Here is an 8,309-nt window from a genome sequence, read left to right on the forward strand (position 1 = left end):
TACATGTCAGAATGATGAGTCTCAACCTTGTTTCAGGATAAAGCATCAATCTGCCGGTGCATACTGAGTCTGACCTGATAGAATTTAAGAGGTACTGTAGGCTCTGTGATTCCTCTACAGAATGTAATTTTTGAACTCAGTCCTCAGTGATAGACAAGATATTCTATCAAAGCTGCCTCTCTGAATTGAGGAAAGAGCTGTCCCAGGAGTATATCTCGAAGGTTTTGCCAATCTGTGTTCACGTGGAGACTAACAACCGTCTTACAAGTGACTTTTCTCCCTTCTGTTTAGCATGGACCTACGCTCTGTCCTCCCACCTTTCACTTTACTTCCAGACAGATGCAATATATTATTTGTCTGCTATGTGCACTTATTTCCCTGCTGATCTAGGAGCAGCCGTGGAAAAGGGGAATTTCATGTTGGGGGTCGTTTGATAGCAGGAGCTGAAGCGCTTCCTCTGAAGTGTGAGATCGGAAAGAAAGTTAATGATAATGACTGTTAAATCTTATGTAAGCACAGCAGATTTAATGCTTGTTGGGGAGGGTAGAGATGAGTAATTAAATACCGTATTTTTCGCTCTATAGGACGCACTTTTTCCCCTCCAAAAATTAAGGGGAAATGTTTGTGCATCCTATGGAGCGAATGCAGGCTCCTTGGCTTCAGCGATAGCAACACGAAGCTTCCGAAGCGCAGAGGGAGCGCTCCCTCCGCGTTCTGGGGGCTTCACGTTGCTTTCGCTGAAGCCTTCAGAGCGCAGCGGGAACTTGCACTGCACTCCGAAGCCTTCAGGTTCCTTTTGCTGAAGCCGGGAGAGCAAGACTCTCCTGGCTTCAGCAGAGAGGGAGAGCTGCGCAGCGCCCCTTCAGCCAAGCGGGAGGAGAAATGGAAGGGGCTCCGTTTCTCCGGCCACTTCACTGAAGGGGTGCAGAGCAGAGAGGGGAGATATTTTTTCTTTCTTGTTCTCTCCCTCTAAAACAAGGTGTGTCCTATGGTCGGGTGAGTCATATAGAGCGAAAAATACAGTATATCTGGGTGCCAGCCACAGGAAAATCCTAATCTATGGTGGCTACCTGTCTATTTACTAAAGCAGGGGTGCTTGGAGAAAGGTCTCTAGTGACCAATGCCACCATCTCTAAGGGGCTGTGGGTGTCTCAGCCTTCTCAATATTTGTAAGCAGGGGGCCAGGCCCCCAAAATCTTGAGGGGGTAGAGGAGGTCTCATCCCAAAGATATGCACTTGGCTGGCTGCACCACCCCCACCGCTGCCACAGGGACCAGACGAGGGCCTCTACCGCCCTCACCTCCACGGCCTCTTCGGCAACGCCTCCACAGCCTCTTCGGCAACGTCCCACCACAGCCATAGCCACACCCCAGGAAGCCAGGCTGCACATCCAGGAGTGCAACCACATCTGCAGAGGGCCCCAATGGAGGCCACATGGTGGAGGTAGAGGCCCTGGCTCAGTCATCACCACAGCAGTAAGCCAGCGGAGGCAAGGCAGTGGGCAGCAGCCGAGCATGGAGCCCAGCGTCATGAGCACATGATGCACAAGTAATTTTACAACGTCACGTTGCACGTGCGCTGCTGAGCACCCACAATCTGGGGCGCAAGTCGGTGCCTCTGCTAATGGCTATCACAGCAAATGGCTATGTTCATACAGGAGAAGAAGGGTTTGGATTTGATATCCCGCTTTATCACTACCCGAAGGAGTCTCAAAGCGGCTAACATTCTCCTTTCCCTTCCTCCCTCACAACAAACACTCTGTGAGGTGAGTGGGGCTGAGAGACTTCAAAGAAGTGTGACTGGCCGAAGGTCACCCAGCAGCTGCATGTGGAGGAGCGGAGACGCGAACCCGGTTCCCCAGATTACGAGTCTATCGCTCTTAACCACTACACCACACTGGCTCTCCAAACTTCAGAAACATAAGCCATGTAGCACCTCAGTGAGAACTAGTCCCTAGTCCACTGAATTGTGAAACTGATTCCACAAGTTGGACCTGCATCAAAGTTTACGGTTCAGGGTTCCAGACATTATCTTTTTGAGGATAATCCATTGCATTTCCCTCTTTGCTTAGTTTTTCTATCCTCTTCATAACAGTCAGCATACTGGGACCACTCGTCATGTTCAGCCCCCTCTAGACCGAACATTTGGGCAGAACCCTTTGTTTGTAAAACCGTTATCCTGCCACCACCCCCTTTTATGCATGGATGGTACCACTTCGACTACATAAGGATCCAGTTCTATTGGTTTATATATCATATCAGCCTTTGCCAACCAGATGTCCTGCAGATGGTTTGGATTACAATTCCCATCAGCACCAGCCAATTGTGCTGGCAATCTAGAATTGGACTGGTATTCCTGGTCCAGTGAGTTTGTTTATTTAATTAATTCTATTTAAGAATCACTTCCCATAAAACGAGAGGAAATTTAGGATGGGAAAGTGGGGGTGAATAGTTTTATTGAATGGCAGTATATTGTTGAAATGGGTATATTTATAGTATTCCTTTTTTAAAAAAATATTTATTGAAAATTTTAAACAAAAGGAAATCACCAGACATATACAATACCATCACCAAGAAGTAACAGACAAAAGAAAACATAAGTAAACAAGGAAATAAACATAGAATAAAAAAGATCACAGCTGTTCATACATCATTTTTTCATGACTTTTTGGACTTCCTCACATCTCCCTTTCCTGCGTTCTCCATAATAAAGTTATAAACAGCAATTTATTACCTTATTTCGGTTCTTATTTTATAGTTCTCATATATTATGCCTCAAGCTTTAAATATTTTTATCAAATACTTAACTGCTTGGTTTAAACATAATATTGCTTCAAGTTTCATCTTTATCTTAAATTCCACTTATTCTCATATATCTTACAACTAAATTGCTGATGCCATGTTGTTTCCTTTCGTGCATTTTCTTAACATTCATACAGCTTATAATGTTTTTGTAAATAGTCTTTAAACTTTTTCCAGTCCTCTTCCACTATCTCTTCTCCCAGGTCTCGGATTCTGCCAGTCATTTCAGCCAGCTCCATGTAATCTATCAGTTGCATCTATTTATAGTATTCCATTGCCCCCACCTTTAAAAAAAAATAGTATATGAGTGAATATGTGGACACACACACACACCATTTTACATAATTAAAAAACAAACAACTTGCATGATTGTCCAGTGCATGAATGTGCACTCTCTGCAAACTTTAGGCAATAGTGCTAGTTACAGCTCCTTATGTTCCAAACAATAAACAAGGACTCATCAGTAGGGATGGGATTAGCTGTTCTGTACCTGTTCGTCATTTGACCGAGTGATCGTTACTCAAACTTGGAAGCTTAAAGAAATGGGAATCACAACACACCACGGTTGGTGGTTTGCAAAAATAGCATTTTTGGATTTGAACCTTCTTGCAACATTGCAGCATTTATGCAATGGGTGTAGTTCTTCACAGTACTGCTGCTGTTATTCATCGCTCATCATCAAGCAGTAATTTGCATGCCTCCAGAGGTATTGTAATCTGTCTGTCTTGTGGTGTCACATTAGGTTTGATGTGACCCCTTCTTCTGTCCTTATTTTCTTTGGGAGTTTAATGTAGCTTGCAAATACAGCTGAACAAAGTACTTCATTTTACTATTTTGCTATTTTTCAAGTTGACTCCATCATCGATCCTCAGTTGTACCACTGACCCTAACTGGGTTGTTTGTTTTGCGGGAGGGATCTGTATTGTTCATTTTAAGCCTTGTTTGTAAAAATCATTTTCTTTAGAATTAAAAGCCCTTTTTTGACAAATATGCATTTGGTTGATCAATATAAGTAAACAACATTAACATTTATTATTTTTAGAAAAATTGATACTTTAAATAGGGTTGCCACTGAGCTAGTTTTAAGGAAATTTGGCAAAATCTAGACATCCGACATGGGTTGACATCTGTCCAGAATTTCCCAGACATTTTAGCAATTTCTGCCTGGACACTGGTACCGACAAAAGTATTCCAGTATGACAACCCTAACTTTAAACATAAGCATTCAAACATTTCACACATTTAAACATCCGGTTGGGTGTGCAATGGTAGGGGTGGGATTATAATGCAATTATACAGTGGAATTATACAGTGGAATTATGTATTGTTTCCTCATCTGTATGAGAAATAAATGAAAAACACAGTCTTAATATATGATGAACTGAGGATGAAAGCTGAGGAGATGAAATAAAATTTATGTAATTCAGAATGACCTCAGTTTTGTATGGCAGCGTATGAGACTACGTATGTGACTCTGAGAGAAACTCAAAAAATCATTATTTCTTTTAAAGAAAGCTACTGGTACCATTAGGCATTACTAATGTCTACACACACGTAACAGAAAGCTATATAAGTAGGGAGACAGGATAAGAAACGTTAACAGTGAATGTTAAGCGACCTTCATTTCGTACCCCTCAACTGCCCCGATTAAATCGGGGAATCCTGTTTATGGGTGCTGTTTTCTTGAGAGCAGGATGCCCCAAACCACACATTTAGGGGCACCACGATCTCATGCGGTTCATGTGATTCATGTAGCCGTGCGTCCTGGTTTTCTGCAGCAATGTGTTTGTCAGGGGCTAGACTGAGGAGGAATGGTGGGAGCCGCCCCACTCCCTTCTCCTGAACATTCCCAAGGGCATGAGGACAGTATTGATTTAGAACAGTGGTTTGCAGAGGGGCATAGTCCAGAGGAGGAAAGCTGGGAAATACTGGGTGAAGAACAGCTAGAAGAGGGCACACCAGGAGAGAGATGGCTGTCAGATTCAGTGTCCTTGGACAGCATTCTTGACACACACACACCCTTCGCCTAGGACTAGACGGGCTCTGAGAGTGATAGAACAGAAAGAGCAGAGGCAACAAGCTCAGATTACCCGGCGTAGGAGTTACGTAGATTAATGGGGACAGAGGGAGTAAACCTTAACTGGGAGCAATGCCATTTTTAGAGAGAGATGCATTCCTTTGTCTGTCGCTGTGATTATTAAAGAAACTATCTGGTAAGAATGTTCCTTTCATTTGATCTTCTTAATTACTGCCACCGGGGGAGGGATTCGATTCCCCGAAGCCTGACAGTGGTGGAGGGTATATCATTGCCTCCCTACACATTTTAGCACATTGCATCCGATGTAAATTTCAAAACATTGACAACAAACGGAGTATTGTTTGTATAATGGCCTGAGTCTGAAAATGTTGTCAGGTTGGTGCTTTTAAAAAAAAATCAGTACTGTTCAATAAAGCTAGTGGTCATATGGAAATTAATTGGCTCACATGGTTAGCAAATGAATGAAAAGCACAGAGCCCACATTAAAGTTCAATTTCCATTCCACATAAGAGTCAAGCACATAATAGCAGACAATACAAGCTCCTCTTTATTCTCTTGTATCACTGTCACAACTGTGATAACCACACCCAGAGCTTTTTTCCCCAGTTGGAACTCACTGGAACTCAGTTCCAGCACCTCTCAGGTGCCATTATAATTGTCATTATAAGAGAGCAAATGAGGTATTCATGGTGAGTTCAGGCATCTTTTTTTCTAGAAAAATACCACTGACCACACCAGGTAAAGGTAAAGGGACCCCTGACCATTAGGTCCAGTCGTGGACGACTCTGGGGTTGCGGTGCTCATCTCGCTTTATTGGCCGAGGGAGCCAGCGTACAGCTTCCGGGTCATGTGGCCAGCATGATTAAGCCGCTTCTGGCGAACCAGAGCAGCACACAGAAATGCAGTATACTTTCCTGCTGGAGCGGTGCCTATTTATCTACGTGCACTTCATGCTTTCAAACTGCTAGGTTGGCAGGAGCAGGGACCGAGCAACGGGAGCTCATCCCGTCGCAGGGATTCGAACCCCCGACCTTCTGATCAACAAGTCCTAGGCTCTGTGGTTTAACCCACAGTGCCACCCGCGACCACACCAGACATTGTATTAAAAAAAAACCCTCCTAGATTACCAAAACTTGTATAATCTCTTAAATCTAGGGTACCTGTCTAGTATATTACAATTTCAAACCAGAACCCCAAAGATATGTGACTGATGAACTGAAAGATTCAAAAGCACCCTGAAGAAAACAGGGAAGGTTTTTGAGAAGTGTTTCACTTAAACACTTCATCTGATCTTCATAAAGTATTCATGCTGCACATCATTAACTCCAGACCCAAGTCCATCAGCTGTGAAATTCAATGTTTGCATGCAGAAAACCAAGGCTCTGGCTGGCTTTTATTCATAATATAAATCTGCAGATGCACCATCCTTCTTAAGATGACATAGTGATTCAGAAAATAAAGGATTGTAAAGATTAAGGGAACTTTGAAGAGAAGAATGTCATTCTTTACAGAGTGCACAGCGCCATTGTCCCCAATTATGCTTCTGAAGGAATGTGTTGGGTTTTGGTTTCTCTCTCTCTCCCTCTCCCTCTCCCCCCCCCCCCGTCCATCTCTGAGGACAAAAGCTGAAGGACAGTTTTAAATGAAAGTCTCCTTTAGGAATACAAAATCATGAGCTAGACAGATTCGGCACTGACTGTGCCATGCGAGTGGTGACAAAGAGAGACGGAATACATGCCAATAAAGGATTGAGAAACATGAAGAGGCCATGAAAACAACCCAAAATTGTAGCAGCAGAAGAAAAGGAGGTAGAATACAGCGAGGAGAGAGAGGTTTGTTTCATGCATTCAGAAATGGACAATAAAATTCTCAACAGAGAACACATTATTCCTGCCATTACAAATACATCTGTAGGCACTGCCATCACATTTTGCATAAGGCAACTTTTTGATGAATGCTTAGGGCCTCAGACTATATGCCACACTTTGAAAGGGGAAAAAAGGGTGTGCTTAAAGCAGCCACTTTTATTTTTTAAGAAAAAGCCACAGGGAATAATGTTTCCAATCCGGATTGAGGCCCACACCTAATTCCTACCCCAAAACACCATATCCAGGTGTGATTGCTCAGTCAGTAGAGACTGAGCAGGAGAATTTTAATCTGAAGGTCATGGGTTCAAGCCCCATCTTGGGCCTAAGATTCCTGTATGGCAGGGGGTTGAACTAGATGACCCTGGTGGTTCCCTTCCAACTCTGTGAAAGGTTCTGTTATTCTGTTGTATTTGAAGGGCTGTTCACAGGGAAGATGGAACAAATTTGTTTTGTGAGAGATGCTTGTGCTGTGATTCCTGCACTGGAGGGGGTTGGTCTAGAATTCTCTGATTCTCTCTGATTCTAGGTAAAGGTAAAGGTAAAGGAACCCCTGACCATTAGGTCCAGTCGTGGCCGACTCTGGGGTTGCGGCGCTCATCTTGCTTTATTGGCCGAGGGAGCCGGCGTACAGCTTCCGGGTCATGTGGCCAGCATGACTAAGCCACTTCTGGCTAACCAGAGCAGTGCATGGAAACGCGGTTTACCTTCCCGCCAGAGTGGTACCTATTTATCTACTTGCACTTTGACGTGCTTTCGAACTGCTAGGTTGGCAGGAGTCTCTCTGATTCTACTTGCCCTTAAATGGCACTTCTGGAGCTAACATCTAGGAAGGAGGCAATTTTTGATAGAAGACTGCTCTGGGCCAGGATCAGGACCATATTTCAGATCAGGACTACATTTCTCAATCTGGATCAGGACCGTATTTCAGACCAGTGCCCCAATGCTGCTTTTTCTTAAAGCAGACCCCCTGAAATCAACTGCACTTAAGTCAGTCCCATTGATTTGTATGGGTCTGCTTGAAGTATGACTACGCCTCGATCTAATGTAGTGAGTTTGACCTCATGTAAAAGGTCAAGGTGAGCTTCCTGCTTTGGGCAAAACAGCCAACCGATTTCAGTCAACCCAAAAGAGCTCTGAGAAGGCTCAGCACATTCCTCCATGGATCTAGAGATATCCCCACTCAGAATACCACTTAATGGCTTCTGTGACGTTACATGGAACTGATTGAGCATAGTGACTCTTGAGTGTGAGCTGGAGAGCATTCAAATCTTACTGTGTGGTTTTGGGCAAGCCAAAAATTTTAGCTTAAGACCCTCTATAAGCAACACTAGAAAAGTAATATACTGGCTTACCTTTCAGGGCTATTAAAAGGATTTGTGAGGTAATGTACATGAACTGATTTTAAGACACAAAATAAGTGCTAAACATCACTACCATTTGAGCATTAGAATTGACCACATTTTATGTGAATGCTTTATAGCTAAATTTAAGAACAATAAAACTGGAAAGACACCAATGGATAACCTAGTTTCCCCCCGCCACAGAATGTTTCCATTATATTATATATTTAGCCAATTCCAATCGATCTTTATTCAGCTTTCA

The 8,309-nt window shown here is 43.4% G+C and overlaps 1 long non-coding RNA gene across 1 annotated transcript; it reads left to right on the forward strand.

Moving 5' to 3' along the window:
- The first annotated feature begins 1,350 nt into the window (after positions 1–1,350).
- On the forward strand, positions 1,351–3,789 carry LOC310714490. The gene is made up of 2 exons (XR_014529834.1): positions 1,351–2,494; positions 3,069–3,789. It is a non-coding gene; the product is annotated as an uncharacterized lncRNA (long non-coding RNA).
- Positions 3,790–8,309: the final 4,520 nt, after the last annotated feature.

Source organism: Podarcis liolepis, assembly GCF_965112155.1.
Source record: "Podarcis liolepis genome assembly, chromosome: 8".
Taxonomy (NCBI): domain Eukaryota; kingdom Metazoa; phylum Chordata; class Lepidosauria; order Squamata; family Lacertidae; genus Podarcis; species Podarcis liolepis.